We start from the raw sequence: 22,998 nt of genomic DNA on the forward strand, positions 1-22,998 counted from the left end.
TGAGTAGCTCAGTCAGTAAAGCATTTGCCTTTGGTTCAGGTCACAATCCCAGAGTCCTGGGATCAAGTCCCTCATCTAGCTCCTTGCTCATCAGGGGGCCTGCTTCTCCCTTTGCCCACTGCTTCCCATGCTTGTGTTCTCTCTCTCTGACAAATAAATAAATAAATAGTATTAAGGAGTGCATTCATGAGGAGCATCACGTGATATATGGAATTGCTGAATCACTGTATTATATACCTGAAAATATTATTACGCTATATGTTAACTAACTGGGATTTAAACAAAAACTTTAAAGAAAATACAAATAAAAACCAGGAGGTCCTGGGTGGACCCAGGTCAGATGTTTAACCTACTGAGCTCAGTGGCTCAGTAGGTTAAACATCTGACTCTTCATTTCAATTCAGGTCAAGATCTCAAGATCATGAAGTCAAGCCCCACTCTAGGTTCCATGAAACCTGCTAAAGATTCTGTCTCTTCCTCTGCTCCCCACCCACCCCCCACTCACTTTCTCTCTCTTTCTAAGATAATAAAAATCTTGAAAATAAAGAAATTAAAAAAAAAGTTTTAGGTTCAAAGCAGAATTAAAAGAAAATTGTAGAGATTTCCTGTATGCATTTGGTGCTGTCAGTGTTCTGGATTTCAGCCATTCTCAGGTATATATAGTGATATCTCATTGTTTTAATTTGCATTTCTTTGAAGTGCAACACCTTTAATATTTTTATTTGCAATTCATATATCCTATTTGGTGAGGTCTCTGTTAATGTTTATGGCACAAAGAAATTTGTGTAGATTCAGGCATAGGAAATCTCTACAACTGTATGTATTCCCTCACATATGCATAGCCTCCCCTCATCCACTACGAGAGAGGTACATTGCTACAATTAATATTGTCACATTATAATTAGTCAAATTCCATAGCTTACATTACAGCTAATACTTGGTATTGTACACTGTATGGGTTTGGAGAAATGTCTAAGAACATGTTTCCATCATTATGGTATTATACCAAGTAGCTTCACTGCCCTAAATAGGTATCCCACCAATTCATCTATCCCCACACCTACCCCTGGCAACCACTTACCTTTTTGTTATCTCCAGAGTTTTGCCTTTTTCAGAATTTCCTATAGTTGTAATGATACCCCATGTAGCCTTTTCTGATTGGCTTCTTTTACTTAGTAATATGTATTTTTTAAAATCTCAACAATGCCAAATTTCTGTCAAAGGTCTTAAAGGCTTCCTCTCAATTCCATACCTTTCTTAGTATGAGATAGTGACAAACATAACATGGGATGTCATCAGTTCACATATCACACTTTAACTAAAATTGTGTAGATTATTTAGTTGTTGAGATTAAAAAAAAAAAAAACTTCATCTGTGGAGTCATTCCATTTAACAGTGTATATTTCAGTTCAAATGATGTTGTTGAAGGGTTGCAGGGTTCTACCAATCTCTCCGTACCTACCTCCACCTGTCCATTACTCAATGTCAAAGTTGGGCGACTTGTCACATGTGGTATGATCTGTGGACAAATCATGTGCAAAAGTACCATGTATTAGTCTGGATGGATTAGAAATAAAATAAGAGAAAAAGAAAACTAGCCCTAAATATAAATATTATGAGAAGCATTGACTTCCTAGATCAAATCAGGGAAGAGCTGCTTATTTATAAGCAAGGACAATTAAAATGGCTTTGTGTGTATGCAACTGTACTTTAGGAAAAGTAGTATTATATTCAAAGAAGATATAAAGCATGAAGCATGAGGCAAGGCTTGGAGTGGGAGGAAATAACTAGTAGAAATAGTGTTTAGTCTATATTAAAAATACATATATTGATTTGATAAAAAATAAATTAAAAACTATATAATAAAAAGACCAAATTACATGAAAATATGTATTACAGAGCTAAGGAAATAAATTGAACATCAAAAAAGCATTTTTTTTCTCATTTTATTTTTTTTTTTTTTTTTTTTTTTTTTTTTTAAAGATTTTATTTATTTATTTGACACAGAGAGATCACAAGTAGGCAGAGAGGCAGGCAGAGAGAGAGAGGAGGAAGCAGGGTCCCCGCGGAGCAGAGAGCCCGACGCGGGGCTCGATCCCAGGACCCCGAGATCATGACCTGAGCCGAAGGCAGCGGCTCAATCCACTGAGCCACCCAGGCGCCTTTTTTCAGTGTAACAGTATTCATTCTTTTTGCACAACACCCAGTGCTCCATGCAAAACGTGCCCTCCCCATTACCCACCACCTGTTCCCCCAACCTCCCACCCCTGACCCTTCAAAACCCTCAGGTTGTTTTTCAGAGTACATAGTCTCTTATGGTTCGCCTCCCCTCCCCAATGTCCATAGCCCACTCCCCCTCTCCCAATCCCACCTCCCCCCAGCAACCCCCAGTTTGTTTTGTGAGATTAAGAGTCATTTATGGTTTGTCTCCCTCCCAATCCCTCAAAAAAGCATTTTAAAAATAATTTTTAAATCAAAAGCAAAAAACTTGAAAAGATGGAAAACTTATAACTTAATAAAGATGAAAGATTAAGTACAATCATAATGAATACAGAGGAAAATTACTAAGAGCAATTGCTAAGCAATTACAAAGTATTTAAAGGTATGGATGGAAGAGGTAAGATAATATTTTAGAACAAAAGTGATTAATCAGTATCTTCCAATAAAATATACCTTAGATCCTCTTGGGGGTTAGAAAACAAACAAATAACTTTGATTATGAGTTCAGTCAAAATTTTTAAAAAGTAAATAAATAAACATGCTCTTACTATGTGAGACAGCAGTCAGACTCATTGATGTTTGGCCAAAGGAATTGAAAACCTGTCTACATGAAAACCTGTCTACATAAAAACCTGTACACCAGCATTTATAGCAGCTCTGTTTATAATTACCAAAACTTTCCAGCAACCAAGTTGTCCTTTGGTAGGTGAATGGATAAATACACCAGCACACCCAGACAACTGTCATTTATTGGTAAAAGAAATGAGGTGCCCAGCCACAAAAGACGTAGAAGAACCTCAACATATATTACTAAGTGAAGGAAACCAATCTGAAAGGGTAAACAGGGTATGTTCTCAATTATATGACATTCTGGAAAAAGCAAACCTCTGGAGACTATAAAAGATAGGGGTGAAGACAGATGAATAAGTGAAGTACAGAAGATATTTAGGGCAGGGAAGCTACTCTGTATGACACCATAATGATAGATACATGTCCTTATACATTTCTCCAAACCCGTAAAATGTACGCTAGAGGTGAACAATAATGTAAACAAAGGACTTTAAGTGATAATGATGTGTCAATATAGGTTTATCGGTTATAACAAATGTACCACTCTGGTGGGGATGTTGAGATTATATTTGTACAAGGAAAGGAATATATGCAAAATATGTTCTTTCTGCTTAATTTTGCTGTGAACTTATATCTTTTCTAAAATGAAACTCTATTTTAAAAAATCCAGCTAATTAAAAGGATTCAAATTAAATAACTTAGTAATGAATATAAAATGTTATAAAGTTCGAGGGTGAATATTCAAGTCATTTAAACTTAGAACCAAGATTAAATAATTCTGGGAAAAATTTATATGAGTATTATAATTTTAAATAAATTATATATTATAATTACAAGACATAAAAATAATGTAACTATATACTGAGTGTAAGAAAGTGAAATAATGCTAAACTTGTCATCCTCTGTATCAGTGATTTGAAATACTATTTAAAATTTATATATGCAATTATAACTATTTGTCCGTTGTAAACATTTTCATGACCTTAGTGCAACTTTTCTCAATTTTGACATTATTGCATTTTGATAATTCTTTGTCCAGAAGACCACCGCTGTCCTCTGCCCACTAGAAACCAGTAGTATTTTCTCTTATACCCTTGTTTCAACAACCAAAAAGTCTCCAGATAATGCCAAATGTTCCTAGAGAAACAACACCTCTTAAGAAACACTGCCTTACCTAGTATCAGAAATCTGTAAATAACTCAAAACCCAAAGAACAAATATTCAATCAAGAAATGGCAGAACACATGAAACAGACATTTCTTCAAAGAAGACATACAAATGGCCAACAGACACGTAAAGAGATGCTCAGCATCACTCAGCATCAGGGAAATATAAATCAAAACCACAATGAGATATCATCTCACACCAGTCAGAATGGCTAAAATTAACAAGTCAGGAAACAACAGATGTTGGCGAGGATGCAGAGAAAGGAAAAACCTCTTACACTGTTGGTGGGAATGCAAGCTAGCACAGTCACTATGGAAAACAGTATGTAGGTTCCTCAAAAAGTTGAAAATAAAGCTACCCTACAACCAGCAATTGCACTACTGTGTATTTATTCCAATGATACAAATGTAATGACCTTGAAAGGGCACCTGCACCCCAATGTTTATAGCAACAATGTTCACAATAGCTAAACTATGGAAAGAGACTAGATGTCCATCAACAGATAAATGGATAAAGAAGATGTGGTATATATATATATATATATATATATATATATATATATATATATACAATGGAATACTACTCAGCCATCAAAAGAAATGAAATCTTGCCATTTGCAATGATGTGGATGCAACTAGGGGGCATTATGCTAAACAAAATAAGTCAAACAGATTAAAAATAATTATCATATGATCTCACACATATGTGAAATTTAAGAAACAAGACAGGATCATAAGGGAAGAGAGGAAAAAAATAAAACAAGACAAAATCAGAGAGGGAGACAAACCGTAAGAGACTCTTAATCTCAGGAAACAAACTGAGGGTGGCTGGAGGGGAGAAGGTTGGGAGGATAGGTTAGCTGGGTGATGGGTGTTAAGAAGGGCACATGATGTAATGAGAACTTGGTATTATTTAGGACTGAGGAATCACTAACCACTACCTCTGAAACTAATAACATGTTATATGTTAATTAACTGAATTAAAATAAAAAGAATTAAAAAGAAAAGAAAACAAAAAAGAGCTACTTCCTTACAAGAATCATTTAAGAACTGTTTCTTTTATTTGGAAAAATAAATTATCTAAAATAAAGCATTTCTCTGATTCATTTTTTATTATCTCCTACATTTATATATAATTATATTTAGTAATTTTTATTACTAATTATGTTTTTCTTTTGTTCCCCTTTTCCAATTTGGTATCAATAATTACCAAAATCGACAGTGGGAAGAGAATAGTACTCAGGATTTTTTACTATATGTGTTCTGCAAATGAATATATTTATTGCTGAGCATTTAGGATGATAATAAAAGCAGAAAATATGAATATAACTAGCTACATAAATCTCATCTTAATAAGGGAGCAAAGGGTATTTATAATTTTCTCAAGAGACTTAAGCATCAATTAGCTAAAATTAGAATTCATGTAAAACAAGCCATTATTTCATATTAACTTACCAGTCAGTTTTAGGTAATTTTGGCAAATAGAGTTTTAAAAACTTTGCCTTAGAATGGGCAACCTGTCTTGGTCCTAAGTTTTATTGATTCAGCCTCAAAATATTTAGCACTGATTACTGTTCTTATATATACCAGAAGCTGTTCTTTAGACACTATAGACTAGTTGCTTGATAAACTGAAGTTTATTTACTCTGAATTTGCTCACTGACCTAACCAACCATTATAGGCACAAAGTAAATGCTTAATAAATGTACATGTGGAAGTCATCACCTACTTGAGCTGCATTATTTTATTTTACCTCTAAATTATCCATTCAATTCTAAGTTTTCTATCACACAGCAATTGATTACTAATGACTTTCTAACAATTCTGAGAAATGTTAAGCATTGAGTCATTGAAAACAGTCTTGATTAGGTGATTTCCTTTACTTTTCTGTGCAAAGAAGCACATATGCTTAAACGTCACTATTTTATTCTCAAGTCCTGGGAATTCATCCAAATGTAAAATGGCATATTAAGCTGTACCTACAAAAGGATAAAGTAATCCTTTAAAATTTTATGAGAAATTTTTGAAACATTTTCTTTCTGCCTCATACCCTCTTTTTCTCCCTCATTGATGTAACACATGGAATTGTGTCCAATGTGGGAAACCCCCCATCTCTGCAAACTGAAATCCATATTTAATTCAATATTTTTTCATTTGGAACTTGAGATTACAAACTTCTCAAACAATGAAGCTGTGCCATAGTATGGGATAGAGCTCCTCTTCTGGGTTTTGGGCCAGGTTTATAATGTTTTCTTAATATGATATTGCTTTTAGAATCATTTCAGGCATTACAACTGATCATGTTTATGAATACCCAGGGACTTTTAAGGATGCAAATTATGTAGCTGACACATATACAGACTAATTAAATTTTACTAAATATAGAGCTATCATTATGAAGAACTAGTTTATAGTATTTTACTATGCATATCCAAAACATATATTTTATGAATTTTATTAATTATATTTTATTACAATAATATTAACTTGTTTTATAAGGTGACTTTTTAAAAGCAAAGCTTTCCCACTGTGTTTTATGTGATAAACAAAAACTGTTTCTTTTAGTCTTTATTATTTCTCCATTTGTAATTACAGGTTTCTTTGCATTTTATTAGCATTTTTCTTATAGTTACAAACTCTGAGGTAGTCTCTTGCTCTAAGAAGATCCATTTACATTTACAACATTTATATAAATTCACAGAAAATACCTGTTAGTTCATGAAAAAGAGTGTAAAATGCAATTTTAGTCTATTTTTGCATTAAAATAATGCCTCTTCACTGTGGATGAAAATACAGATGCAACGATTGGTTGGGTGAGGAGGAGAAAATGTTCACTCTCATTAGAAAAAGAGAGCCCAGTTTTGAATTCTGTATGTCACTCTGTATGTTCATCATTTTGCCTCAAGTTAGAATCCAAGAAATATACAGGATGGTGCTGGCAAGGTTTTTGTAATCTTGAAGTGACATACCAATTACATGTTATTATTAATTGTTTTAGGTATTTTAAAAACTGCTATTTAAGCCTAAGATTATTAATGCTTGAAAAAAAATCTGTGTGGCTCAATTCAGGTGTCACATTACTGGATCTTGTGATTTTCTTATCATAGTTAAGGATATAACTTCTTTCTCATTTCTTACCTCAACTTCCTTTTGTTTTTAACCCTTAATGTTATTTACATTACAGTTTTAATTAATGTGAGAGTCAATATTCTTATTATGATTATGTAAAATAATGTTACTGTTAAGATCTGTAGTGTAGTATGATTACATTTCTTTTCTCATATAAATATTTAATTTCCTACAGTTAAAAATTATTTAACTGTGTTTTTGGTTAGTCTTTTTTTATGTACCTGTTTCTATATTGGTAAAAAGTGCAAACAGAATTGTTGCATACTTATAAATAATATTTCAAAATAGAAATCATTTTAAATTTGCTCTGTTACAGTTTTATTTTTTTCTTGGGAAAATATTATTTTCACATTTGTCCCATGACTTTAATCTATTTGTACTGCTCTGTAGGCAAACTGCACAATAGTAGCCAGGAATTTCTTGTCTTTGTTCTCCTAGATTGAATCACTTCCTTCCTAGATTTCATGTCCCCTTTCTTACATGTTAATGCATATATTACATTAACTCATCAAGTAAATTAGGAAGTAAATGTAAACTTACCCTTATTTGCCTAAAGTTAATGGAAGGTAAACTGGTCAAGGTGCTGAAGCTCTGAAAATATCTTTACTCCCTCTTCACAATTGATGTGTTAGTTTAACTTTGTATATAATGCAAGGGAAATATAATTTCAAGAAAAATAATTTTCCTCTCTGTTTTGAGTTCTTTATTCCAGTTTATTATTACTTTCAAGGGTTGTTGAGAAGTCTGATGACGTTCATATTTCAATGCACTTGTAAGTGATCACTAAATATTAGTATTTGGGCGATTATACTGGACTTTATCTTTTTCTCCAAAGAATTATTATTAGGGTGGCTGGGTGGCTCAGTGGTTTAAGCCGCTGCCTTCCGCTCAGGTCATGATCTCAGGGTCCTGGGATCGAGTCCCGCATCGGGCTCTCTGCTCGGCAGTGAGCCTGCTTCCCTCTCTCTCTCTCTGCCTGCCTCTCTGCCTACTTGTGATCTCTCTCTGTCAAATAAATAAATAAAATCTTTAAAAAAAAATTATTATTAGATTTCCTATTTCTGTGTTATAACTGTGACTCAAGGACTTTTGGAGCAGGTACTGGAAGGGTCTTATGACTCAGTAGGAGACTTCAAGTTAGTCTTTCTTTTTTTTTTTTTTTTTTTTTTTTTTTTTTTTTTTTTTTTTTTTTTTTTTTTATTTTTTTTCCCCTTTTTATTTATTTATTTCTTTTTCAGCGTAACAGTATTCATTCTTTTTGCACAACACCCAGTGCTCCATGCAAAACGTGCCAAGTTAGTCTTTCTTTTTCATTTTATTTCTACTATCCTCTGCTTAGTAATCCCAGTTTTCTGCCTTTCACCTTCAGTGAGGTGAGTATAGATATTATTTTGTTCTTCTAGGAGTGGTTGAATGAAAGCGGGAGGTCTATACAACATGAGGATATAGGGTTTCCACCTCTTTTCAATTAGCTGACAAATTTAAGATAATGCATAGCAATTTCCCAATTGTAAGATTTTTACCTATATTTTTGCCTAAAAATGGAATTTAGTCTAATGACTTATTGAAATTTAGTAATTTATAACATTTAATTCATGGATTAATATTAAGATTTCTTTCTTCCTTTTAAGAAATTCTATTTCAGTACATATAGAAATCAATTTAATTTAAACACAAAGAATCATTTTTAAAATTGGAATACATCTGTATATCCCTAAAAATGGAAATGGATAATTATAATTTGGCATCTTTACCAGATGGAAATAAATGTTAACAAGAAACCATATACTTCTCTCAGGTTGTACTTCTTTGGTTGTATATGGGATGATTATGTAATGATTTATACAGAATAATAATTGAAAGCAGTATGCCTGGCTACTTTAATTATATTTGGATTATGGGTAACTTCTAATTGTTTCTATTTTTTTCTTCCCCCCCAATGACTATATATTAGTTTTATTTTTTATGTATTAGTTTTATAACCAAGAAAATAAACTGATTTAAAAATATTTGCGTAGGCAGTACGACTTTGTGTAATTCAAAATAACTGTTAAACAAGTTATGACAAGTAATTCCATTTATTGGCCTATAAAAGTATTTTAAATCTACTAATGTATTTTAGGCCAAAATATTAATCATGATCTAAAAGGCCCTTTTAAGGTTAGGCTACTTGCTGACAGAAACAATGAGTAGGAAAGACCAAAAAGAAAAGGAGAAAATGTGTTAATATGTTGTATTTCTGAGACATATTTAAATGGCTTATCCCTTTCTGCGTATTTCCATCCTCTTTTAGTCCTCTTGATTAACAGTGAATTATATTTTTGATCCAAAATTTCTATTTACAGAGGGGAAAAAAAAAGCAGAAGAGCAGTAAACTCATAAATGAAGAAAAGGGGACTAACTGGGCATAAAAATTGAATTTTTGAGTATTTTCATTCTTATTCTTATAACCAATTTCCAATTTTTATTTAGTACGTAATATTACTAGCCTTAGAACACTTTGGGTAAGTCTTTTCTCTGTCACTCTCTCTCTCTCTTTTTTTTTAAGATTTTATTTATTTATTTGACAGAGAGAGATCACAAGAAGGCAGAGAGGCAGGCAGAGAGGGAAGCAGGCTCCCCGCTGAGCAGAAAGCCTGATCCGGGACTCGATCCCAGGACCCTGAGATCATGACCTGTGCGGAAGGCAACAGCTTAACCCACTGAGCCACCCAGGCACCCTCTCTGTCACTTTCTAACTCTGCAACTATGAATCTTATTTTTAAAATAAAAATATTAATATTAATCCTGCCAATCTTACAAAAGCTAGTGGCTTTTTTTTTCTTAAATAAGTGAACTAGTAAATGTGAGAAATTGTATAAATTAAAGATATTAGAGTAAGTGATATTCTTCCTTTTTGGATTTCATTCAAGAATAAAATATCTAAAGCTTTTCAAAGTTATCACAAATGTGGCACCTGGCTAGGTCAGTTGGTGGAGCATGTGACTTTTGGTCTCCTGGTTGTGGGTTTGAGTCCCACACTGGATGTAGAGATAACTTCAAAAAAATAAAATTTTATAAAAATAAAGTACCAACAAATAAATCAAAAACCATGTATTGACTAAGAATTGAAATTTTAACTATGAACAACTGTTTCTCTTTGACAATGTCATATTTATTGTGGTATAATTCTGTACTTTTCATAAACAATTCCTCAAAGCTTTCAAGGATTAATTTTACTTCTTGTGACAGTTTGCATACAAAAGGAAGAATATGGGGGCACCTCAGTGGCTCAGTGGGTTAAAGCCCCTGCTTTTGGCTCAGGTCATGTTCTTAGGGTCCTGGAATCGAGCCCCACATCGGGCTGTCTGCTCAGTGGGGATCCTGCTACCTACCCCCTCTCTCTCTGCCTGCCACTCTGCCTACTTACGATCTTTCTCTCTGTCAAATGAATAAATAAAATCTTTTAAAAAAGGAAGAATATGGAAAGAAACATTTTAATGATATCTAGCTGTATAGTATATCAGAAATCCTGAAGAAACATTTTTACCTAAATATTCTAATGTAGAAGGTATGATGAACACAGGCATTGTTTACAGAAGCAACATAAAAACCAGGGAGCTTTTCCTTTCTTTAGAGTGATTAAAAAGTATCTCAGTAATCTCTGTTCATCCATAAGTGACAGGATTTACAGAGACCTTAAAGATCACGTAATTCAACTCTTTCATTTTAGGAATGAAGAAGCTAAGGAATAGAAAGAGATGAATGGTTTCTCCATCATGACCCCATGAGATTCTGGAGTAATTTGAGTGGGAGAGCCAAGATGCCTGAAAGACTAAAATCTTCCACTGCACCCCAAACTGCTAAGCCTTCTCTTAATGATTGTGGCATAAGAAATCTGTGTGCGGTCATTTAGGAGTGGGCTTTTGGCTCAAAATTATTACACACCATACAAATATATATAGGCTGAAGTATATTAAAATACATATTTTTGAACTCAGAAAATTAGCTAACCACTTTAAATAAAATTTGCAAAAGTCTTACCTCATATTTAGAACTTCATTTTGAATGTTTCTGGCATTACCAATAAATAGTCACAAAGATGTGCTATTCTAGAAGAAAATGATGGTGTTTTTAATACCAGTGTATATCATGCATAGGAAAATACAAATCCCAGGAGGCAGCATGAGTTAACCATTTTACAAGGCTCATTCAACTCTGGACATATTGCTAACTATATAGCATCTCTCTTACAAATCAAAATTATATCCATTAGTTCATGTTCCTCTATTAAATGTCTTTCCATTTACTCTGGCTTTCAAAGAGTCAAGTGTTCATCACACTATAGAAGGTATGGAAGAACAAATGGACTTCACAGAGGATTGCCCAATTTTATGTGGCTTTACATCCTTTAAATTATCACTTTTGTTTTTATTACACTTGGTGATATAGGAGAATGAAAAAAAATTAATCTTGTGTTTCTTATGGTCCCCACTTCTCATTTAATCATATTACTATGCTCCTTATGGTAAAGTGTAGGAAATTCTGCTGTTATCTGACAGTAATTTGCATATCCAATCTATACTAGTTATTAAGCCTTCATTTGGGAATAAAGTCAAGAAAATCACTGCCAGGTCATTCTGGGTAGATTGATAAAATTGACATTTGATGTTACTCTGAGTTTGTTTCCCCAAGTATCCTTAGGGCTGAAAAATAATAATAATCACAAAGTCATCTATTGGATATATTGAACTTCCCTATAACATAGTATATAATTAATTACTGTATATGCTTATCTCTAATTTTTATAGAATTGTAAGGAATACAGTGTGCAAATTGGTATTACCATCAGCCTCTTTGTTTAGATCAGGAAGCTGAAACACAAGATCATACATGATACAAAGAGCAGAGCTAGGAATCATTTCCATCTCTTCCAGACTCTAAAGCCTGCATTTTTCTACTGTAATCCTCATAGAAATAAAAGCTGTTGAGTCAGCCTTTATAAGTCTCTGTTAAACATCTAAGTGTTTATTCTATTTTTAAATCTGTGGAGAAAATTTGATTTAGCAAGTATATATCTGGAATTTACAATGTTACCAGTCTTAGACACATAAGGCAATAAAATTTACCAGTGAATATTTTCAGGAAGATTTTTATTTTTGGCTTTACTGTGAGACAAATCTTTTATAACCTAATCTAAATCCACAATTTTGTATGTGTGCAAGCACATATACTCATATACAAATTGTATTTGTATTTTTTTTAATTCTAAACACAATATATGTTTGTGTAGTAGATATGCATTATAGCTTGGTGTGGCATATTTGGAGTGTATAGTATGACCTTTCATATATATTGACTCCCCAGATTTTTTTATCTACCAAATAATCATTCAAATTAAGTTCTTCCTACAAAGATTCAACTTGTCACATCTTAGTTATGCCCTAATGAGAATTCTACTTTGGTCTCACATGTTCCAGTTTGTTACAGAAATTAAATTAGTCAACCATAATTCATTTTTCACAAATCAGTACTGATAACTATACTCAACTGACAATTATATTTATTCACAGTTGATTTATATTTTTTAAATCAATATATTGTCTAGATAAGTAAACGAGGTTGGCTGACAATGCTTATTTTCCTGTACTCCATATTCATGAAAATTAAGAGAAAATGAAGTGTATCATTTCTCCTATTCTATTCTTAGCCATTTCATTCGTTTTTTATGAGGTTCTATAGAACTGGCTAGACAGTCAGAGGGCACTCAGACCCAGAGGCTTATGCAGTAATTACTGGTTTAGAAATGTGAAAAGGGAAGATTTTGCTGGCAAGTATTTATTGTCAGATGATAATCTGCAGACACTTTACAGGGATAATCCAGGATCAATACATTTGGGGAATGAATGAATAAATAGAGGAGTAGTACTCTTGAATGTTTATTGACCTGTCATCTTAGTTAAACTCTGTTATGGAAATCTGTAAAAAAAGGAAACTGAAAATAAAATAACTTCTATGAAAAATGAAGTAAAGTAATTCTCTTAAGTCATTATCTATTTAATAAAGCACTATATAATAACGTTTCTCAATAGTGTCATAAGTGCCCTGTTCTTTTCCACACCTACATTCAGAGGAAAGAGAAGAGTACAAAGAGTAACAAGACAGATGTATATCAAAATGTTACTTTTATAATAGGTGTGGCTACATGCCCCCAAAGGACTTACTTATATGTCCCCCATGCCTGGAATTAGATTTATTTTCCAAGACAGGATGTTGAGCCCACAGGGGCATAGCCAACCAAACTAGGCTACCATTTACTAACCAAAAAGTACTATCCCAGAATTGGGAATAAAATATGAGGGATTGGGGCTGGGAGGGATGAGCTATGCATCCCACTCCCTACTACCAAATTCACCAACAGAATAAGGCCAGGAGTAATATTGGTTGGAGAATTACTCAAAAACTACTCCTTACACTCTACTATAAGACACTTGAGGTCTATTTTGTTCATTGCTGCTTCTACGGACCTATGACAATCTGATACAGAAAAAAAATCAGTATTTGTTGAATGTTAATTACAGTGAATGAATGAAAGTTTTCATAAGAAGGTTGGGGTACAACCACTTCTATCTTATGAAATCACTACACATTAAATCAGAAATGATGTATAGCAGAATCTTCATTTCAAACCAAGATCTGATGTAGATAATTAAGTACTGCCTCCTTTTCAAAGTCCTGAAAGAATGCAACTTTTTACTTCATTAATTCTATTACTATTAATGCATTCTTATAATCTGTGCAAGATACAGTGACATATGATTACCAAAAGTAAAACTCCTTAATAAATGGAATTCTAGGGTGCTTGGGTGATTCAGATTGTTGGGCATCTGCCTTTGGCTCAGGTCATGATCCCAGGGTCCTGGGATTCAGTCCCTGCATCAAGCTCCCTGCTCAGTGGAGAGTCTGTTTCTCCCTTTCTCCATGCCTCTTCCTGTACTTCTGCTCTCTATCTCTCTCTCACATGAATAAATAAAATCTTTTAAAATAAAAATAAATGACATTCTATCATCCCACACATATTATTATGTTTTATTTTACTTAATGACATTTGGAATATTTTTTATGTATATATACATCTGCCTTGGTATTTTAAATGGATTCATGTAAATGTAACACATTATTTTATTGATCCATTTTCAGTTTATTTTCTAATTATTTTGTGATAATTCAATCAATCATGTGTATGACATTTAAGAAACATAGGAAAGAATTTCTCTAGAAGAGATACCCAGAAGCTAAACTGCTATTTCAGTTTTGGAAATTTTCCCTCAAAATAGTATGAAGCTGCTATGTGATTTTGCTGAATATCTTCACTACTTTGGCCAATGTAATGGATGAAAACATATTTATTGATGATTTATTTGACATATTCTGAATTATCAGGGAATTTTTATCATGTATAAATGTGCTTATTTGTAACTTGTAGCTCTTAGTCTATAAATTGACTAAACAGTCTGGACTCTGATGCAGAAGAGGATTCTTCAGCATGTTTCCTTCCAGCTAATAACATTTCCATCAGCAATCTTTCCTCTGATCATCCCCCTGAAATTTATCAGTGAGTTTTCTGAGTCCAATCTCAAGTTTTGCTTTGCTCCCAGGGCCTTATATCTACCATCCCTAAAAGCCTCCCCTCACCAGATTATTTTGATTATTGATATTCTTGGATTCATCAAAAGCATTAGATGAAGGACAAATTGGCCAAGTTCCTAAAAATGTAGTTGTAATAAATTACTCTGTTAGTTTTTCCAACACCTTCCCTTTGTTACTTGCTTACACTGAACTGAGTTTCTTTAGACCACTTAGAGAATTTTTGTCTTATATATGTGTCCTTGGTTATGGCTTACTTTCATCTTTTTAGTGTAATTTGATCAAATTATACCTTCTAGATATTTATCACACTTATTAGTTTGCCCATGGTACCTCATCTTGTTTTTCATACTGATAAGCTCATTTATATTTTCTATGATTTTTAAGAGATTTGGAGATAGAGGTAAAGATTTTACTTAACCTACCATCTCTACACAATTTCCAAAATAAAATTTCTGAGAGAGAATAAGAGAGAGATGGAGAGATTATATAGAGATCATCAAGATTGATTCATTTTCTAACCCACTGAGCCACCCAGTGCCCCAAGATTGATTTATTTTTAACTTGAGGTTATGGGAAAAGGGAATAACCAATAGAGGACTCACAACTGTTGTGGTGCAGTCATATTAGAGTCATTGACAGCTTCTGGGGAAAAAAAAATGAATATGACATGTTGTAGAAAGCTCTTTTGACCCAGATCAGGAGAAACAGGCAAAGATTACTAAGATGCTATGACCAGAATAAAACAATAGTGCTTGCAAACATGAATCATGTATCAGACATCAAGAGTACAGATGTTTTGAATTATACATGTTAATTTTTCAATCCACCTGAATCTGAGTAAGTGCTTATAGTGCACTTTGGGATGAGAAAGAATTAAGATTTATTTATTTAATGATGATTAATGATTTATGAATAATTCTTTCCAACAAACACTTGGGAAGACAACCAAATGCAAACTAGTATTAAACAATAAAAATAATATTAACACAGGAGTCAAGATGCGGAGAAGTAGCAGGCTGAGACGACATCAGGTAGCAGGAGATCAGCTAGATAGCTTATCTAAACATTGCGAACACATATAAATCCAATGGGAAATTGAAGAAAAGAGCAACAATTCTAGAAACAGAAAATCTACCGCCTTCTGAAAGGTAAGACCTGCGGAGAAGTGAGTCCAAACCTAAGGGAAGATAGACCGTGGGGGGAGGGGCCGACTCCCGGCAAGTGGCGGAGCAATGGAGCACAACATCAGGACTTTTAAAACTCTGCTCCACTGAGGGACATCGCTCCAGAGGCTAAACCGGGTGAAGCCCACGCGGGGTCAGCGTAACCCCAGGTCCTGAGAGATCACAGAAGGACCAGGGGTGTCTGAGTGTCTCAGAGCTCGCAGGTATTAGAATGCGGAAGCCAGCTATAGCGACAAAGCCAAGGAGTGAGCTCTCAGTTCAGGGTTACCTTGAACTGGTCACAGGCTGGGTGAGCTCAGAGCACCGCCACAAGGCCACAGGGAAGGAAGCAACTGAGCGCTTTTCTCCAGGCACGAGCAAATGAGCACGTTTCTCAAGGCGCAAGCCGGGTCCTTTTCTCCAGGCACGAGCGACTGGGCACTTTTCTCCAAACACGACCAGAGGCCAGGGAAACGGGAGCAATTGGGTGCTTTTCTCTGAGGGCTCACTGAGGAGTGGGACCCCGAGCTCTTGGCTCCTCCCGGCCGGAGAACGGGAGGCCACCATTAGCATTCCCATCCTTCGGAACCCTACGGAAAGTGTTCAGGGAACAAAAGCTCCCGAAAGCTAACCCTAGGGGATTACTTAGCTTGGCTCCTGATAAAGGCGGGGCAATTCCACCTGGGCAAAGACACTTGAGAATCACTACAACAGGCCCCTCCCTGAGAAGATCAACAAGAAACCCAGCCAAGACCAGCTTCAATTACCAAGGAGGACCCCGGAATTCCAGAGGAAGAGAAAGCAAAGCAAGGAATTCATGGCATTCTCCCCATGACTCTTTAGTCTTGAAGTTAATAATTTTTTCTTTGCTTTTTCCTTCTGCTATTTTTTTTAACTTTTACCCGTTCCTCTTTTAATTTTTTTTTCTTTTTTAACCAGTTTATCTTAAAAATACCTTACCAAAAACAAATAATAATAATAATCTTTATTCGAACCTTCATTATTATAGTCATATTTTATTCTCCATTGTATCTAACTGTATTTATTGTATATACATATATTTTCTTTTTTAAATATTTTTTCCTTATTTGTTTTCTTTTCTTATTTTTTTTCTTTCTTTCTTTTTTTCCCCCTTGTTTATCCCCTTTCTCCCTCCCACGATTTGGGGTCTCTTCTGATTTGGTTAAAGCATATTTACCTGGGGTCATTGCCACCCTTTTAACATTTTATTTGCTCCTTTATATATTCTTATCTGGACAAAATAACAAGGTGGAAAAACTCACCACAAAAACAACAAGAAGCAGTACTGAAGGCTAGGGACCTAATCAATACGGGCATTGGTAATATGACAGATCTAGAGTTCAGAATGACGATTCTCAAGGTTCTAGCTGGACTCGAAAAAGGCATGGAAGATATTAGAGAAACCCTCTCCGGAGAGATAAAAGCCCTTTCTGGAGAAATAAAGGAACTAAAATCTAACCAAATTGAAATAAAAAAAAGCTATTAATGAGGTGGAATCAAAAATGGAAGCTCTTACTGCTTGGATAAAGGAGGCAGAAGAATTAGTGACATAGAAGACCAAATAACAGAGAATAAAGAAGCTGAACAAAAGAGGGACAAACAAATACCAGACCACGAGGAGAGAATTCGAGAGATAAGTGATACCATAAGACAACACAACATTAGAATAATTGGGATTCCAGAAGAAGAAGAAAGAGAGAGGGGAGCAGAAGGTATATTGGAGAGAATTATTGGAGAGAATTTCCCTAATATGGCAAAGGGAACAAGCATCAAACTCCAGGAGATGCAAAGAACACATCTCAATATCAATAAAAATAGGTCCACACCCCATCACCTGATAGTACAATTTACAAGTCTTAGTGACAAAGAGAAAATCCTGAAAGCAGCCTGGGAAAAGAACTCTGTAACATACAAGGGTAAAAACAGATTGGCAGCAGACTTATCCACAGAGAACTGGCAGACCAGAAAGAACTGGCATGATATATTCAGAATACTAAATGAGAAAAAACATGCAGCCAAGAAAACTATATCCAGCTGGCTATCACTGAAAATAGAAGGAGAGATAAAAAGCTTCCAGGACAAACAAAAACTGAAAAAATTTGTAAACAACAAACCAGCTCTACAGGAAATATTGAAAGGGGTCCTCTAAGGAAAGAGGGATGCTAAAAGTAGTAGATCAGAAAGGAATAGAGACAATATACAGTAACAGTCACCTTCCACGCAATACAATGGCACTAAATTCATATATTTCAATAGTTACCCTGAATGTTAATGGGCTAAATGCTGCCAATCAAAAGACACGGAGTATCATAATGGATAAAAAAAAAAAAGGACCCATCAATATGTTCCCTACAAGAAACTCATTTTAGACCTGAAGACACCTCCAGATTTAAAGTGAGGGGGTAGAAAACAATGTACCATGCTAACAGACATCAGAAGAAAGCTGGGGTGGCAATCCTTCTATCAGATCAATTAGATTTTAAGCCAAAGACTATAATAAGAGATGAGGAAGGGCACTATATCATACTAAGGGTCTTTCCAACAAGAAAACCTAACAATTTTAAATATCTGTGCCCCTAACATGGGAACAGCCAACTATATAAACCAATTAATGGCAAAATCAAAGAAAAACATTGACAAAAATACAATAATAGTAGGGGACTTTAACAATCCCCTCACTGAAATGGATGGATCATCCAAGCAAAAGATCAACAGGGAAATAAAGGCCTTGAATTACACACTGGACAAGATGGACATCACAGATATATTCAGAACATTCCATCCCAAGGCAACAGAATACACAGTCTTCTCTAGGGCACATGGAACATTCTCCAGAATAGACCACATCCTGGGTCATAAATCAGGTCTCAACTGGTATCAAAAGATTGGGATCATTCCCTGCATATTTTCAGACCACAATGCTCTGAAGCTAGAACTTAATCACAAGAGGGAATTTGGAAAGAATCCAAAACATGGAGACTAAACACCATACTTCAAAAAAATGAATGGGTCAGCCAGGAAATTAAAGAAGAATTGAAAAAATTCATGGAAACAAATGATAATGAAAACACAATGGTCCAAAATCTGTGGGACACAACAAAGGCAGTCCTGAGAGGAAAATATATAGCGGTACACACATTTCTCAAGAAACAACTAAGGTCTCAAGTACACAACCTAACCCTACACCTAAAGGAGCTGGAGAAAGAACAAGAATGAAACTCTAAACGCAGCAGGAGAAGAGAAATCATAAAGATGAGAGGAGAAATCAATGGCATAGAAACTTAAAAAAAAATAGAACAAATCAATGAAACTAGGAGCTGATTCTTGGAAAGAATTAATAAAATTGAAAAACCCCTGGCCAGACTTATCAAAAAGAAAAGAGAAAGGACCCAAATAAATAAAATCATGAAGGAAAGAGGAGTGATCACAACCAACTACAAATAAATACAAACAATTATAAAAACATACTTTGAGCAACTCTACACCAACAAATTCGACAATCTGGAAGAAATGGATACATTTCTAGAAACACATAAACTACCACAACTGAACCAGGAAGAAATAGAAAACCTGAACAGGCCCATAACCAGTAAGGAGATTGAAACAGTCATCAAAAATCTCCAAACAAACAAAAGCCCAGGACCAGACAGCTTCCCAAGGGAATTCTATCAAACATTTAAAGAAGAACTAATTCCTATTCTCCTAAAACTGTTCCAAAAAGTAGAAATGGAAGGAAAACTTCCAAACTCATTTTATGAGGCCAGAATCACCTTGATCCCAAAACCAGACAAGGATCCCACCAAAAAAGAGAATTACAGGCCAATATCCTTGATTAACACAGATGCGAAAATTCTCACCAAAATACTAGCCAATAGGATCCAACAGTACATTAAAAGGATTATTCACCACGACCTAGTGGGATTTATTCCAGGGCTGAAAGTTTGGTTCAACATCCCCAAATCAATCAATGTGATACAATACATTAATAAAAGAAAGAACAAGAACCATATGATACACTCAATAGATGCTGAAAAAGCATTTGACAAAATGCAGCATCCCTTCCTGATCAAAACTCTTCAAAGTGCAGAGTTAGAGGGCACATACCTCAATATTATCAAAGCCATCTATGAAAAACCCACAGCGAATATCATTCTCAATGTGGAAAAACTTAGGGCTTTTCCCCTAAGGTCAGGAACATGGCAGGGATGTCCATTATCACCATTGTTATTCAACATAGTACTAGAAGTCCTAGCCTCAGCAATCAGACAACAAAAAGAAATTAAAGGCATCCAAATCAGCAAAGAAGAAGTCAAACTATCACTCTTCGCAGATGATATGATACTATATGTGGAAAACCCAAATGACTCCACCCCAAAACTGCTAGAACTTGTATAGGAATTCAGTAAAGTGTCAGGATATAAAACCAATGCACAGAAATCAGTTGCATTTCTCTACACCAACAACAAGAGAAGGAGAAAGAGAAATCAAGGAATCAATCCTATTTACAATTGCACCCAAAACAACAAGATACCTAGGAATAAAACTAACCAAAGAGGCAAAGAATCTATACTCAGAAAACTATAAAGTACTCATGAAAGAAACTGAGGAAGACACAGAGAAATGGAAAAATGTTCCATGCTCACGGAGTGGAAGAACAAATATTGTGAAAATGTCTATTCTACCTAAAGCAATCTACACATTTAATGCAATCCCTACCAAAACCCATCCATTTTTTTTCAAAGAAATAGAACAAATAATTTTAAAATTTATATGGAACCAGAAAAGATCTCGAATAGCCAAAGGTATATTGAAAAAGAAAGCCAAAGTGGGTGGCATCACAATTCCGGACTTCAAGCTCTATTACAAAGCTGTCATCATCAAGACAGCATGGTACTGGCACAAAAACAGACACATCAATTAATGGAACAGAATAAAGAGCCCAGAAATAGACCCTCAACTCTATGGTCAACTATACTTTGACAAAGTAGGAAAGAATGCCCAATGGAAAAAAGACAGCCTCTTCAACAAATGGTGCTGGGAAAATTGGACAGCCACATGCAGAAAAATGAAATTGGACCACTTCCTTACACCACACATGAAAATAGACTCAAAATGGATGAAGGACCTCAATGTGAGAAAGGAATCCATCAAAATCCTTGAGGAGAACACAGGCAGCAACCTCTTCGACCTCAGCCGCAGCAACATCTTCCTAGGAACATCGGCAAAGGCAAGGGCAGCAAGAGCAAAAATGAACTATTGGGATTTCATCAAGATCAAAACCTTTTGCATAGCAAAGGAAACAGTTAACAAAACCAAAAGACAACTGGAAGAATGGGAGAAGATATTTGCAAAAGACATATCAGATAAAGGGCTAGTATCCAAAATCTATAAGGAACTTAGCAAACTCAACACCCAAAGAACAAATAATCCAATCAAGAAATGGGCAGAGAACATGAACAGACATTTCTGCAAAGAAGACATCCAGATGGCCAACAGACACATGCAAGAGTGCTCCACATCACTCGGCATCAGGGAAATACAAATCAAAACCACAATGAGATACCACCTCACACCAGTCAGAATGGCTAAAATGAACAAGTCAGGAAATGACAGATGCTACCGAGGATGTGGAGAAAGGGGAACCCTCCTACACTGCTGGTGGTAATGCAAGCTGGTGCAGCCACTCTGGAAAACAGTGTGGATGTTCCTCAAAAAACTGAAAATAGAGCTACCCTATGACCCAGCAATTGCACTGCTGGGTATATATCCTAAAGATACAAATGTGGTGCTCTTAAGAGGCACGTGCACCCAAATGTTTATGGCAGCAATATCCACAATAGCCGAACTATGGAAAGAATCTAGATGTCCATCAACAGATGAACGGATAAAGAAAATATGGTGTATATATACAATGGAATACTATGCGGCCATCAAAAGAAATGAAATCTTGCCATTTGCAACGATGTGGATGGAACTAGAGGGTATTATGCTTAGCGAAGTGAGTCAGTCAGAGAAAGACACCTCTCATATGATCTCCCTGATATGAAGAAGTGGAGATGCAACATGGGGGGTTTGGGGAGTAGGAAAAGAAAAAAATGAAAGAAAATGGGATCGGGAGGGAGACAAACCATAAAAGACTCAATCTCAAAAAACAGACTGAGGTTTGCTGGGGGGGAGTGGGGGCGGGATAAGGTGGTGGGGATATGGACATTGGGAAGGGTATGTGCTATGATGAGTACTGTGAAATGTGTAAACCTGGCGAGTCACAGACCTGTACCCCTGGGGATAAAAACACATTACATGTTCATTTAAAAATTTAAAAATTAAAATTAAAAAAAAGAATAATATTAACAGAAACATTACTAATAATAGTATTCACTAAGTGGTTGCTAACAGCCAGATGCCTTAGTCCATTAAGCTTGCTCTAACAAAGCCATAGACTTGGTGATCTATAAACAATAGAGATTTATTTCTTACAGTTATGGAGGTTTTGAAATCTGAGATCAAAGTGCAAACAGTTTTGGTATCTGATGATTGCCCACTTCCTGGTTCATAAATGTCTGTCTTTTTGCTGTGCCTTCACATAGCAGAGGGTTGAGTTTTCTAGAGTCTCTTTTATAAGGACACTAAACCCATTCAGGAGGGCTCCACCCTTTTGACTAATCACTTCCCCAAAGCACACTTCCTATACTATCACAGTGGGCATTAAGTATCAACCTAAGAATTTTGCAGGGGACACAAATATTCAGATCATAGCATCAGACATTTCAATGTTTACTATTTTTAATATAATTCTTTATTTTTTTAAGATTTTATTTTTAAGTAATCTTTACACCCAATGTGGGACTTGAACTCATAACCCCAAAATCAAGTCACATGCTCTCCCAACTGAGCCAGCCAGGTGCCCCCTGTTATCTCATATAATTCTATAAGAGACAAGAAATCCTATAGTTTGATCCCGCAAAAGGGAAAAAAAAAAATGAGGCTTAAAGAGACTATAAAGATCCATCACAAACAAAGCAAGTTCTCAAGATATTTAATGTGTCATCAGAAGGATAAACCATGTCAGTAAAAAACACATAGTAGACTTTAAGTATGTA

Source organism: Meles meles, chromosome 11 (assembly GCF_922984935.1).
Source record: "Meles meles chromosome 11, mMelMel3.1 paternal haplotype, whole genome shotgun sequence".
Taxonomy (NCBI): Eukaryota; Metazoa; Chordata; class Mammalia; order Carnivora; family Mustelidae; genus Meles; species Meles meles.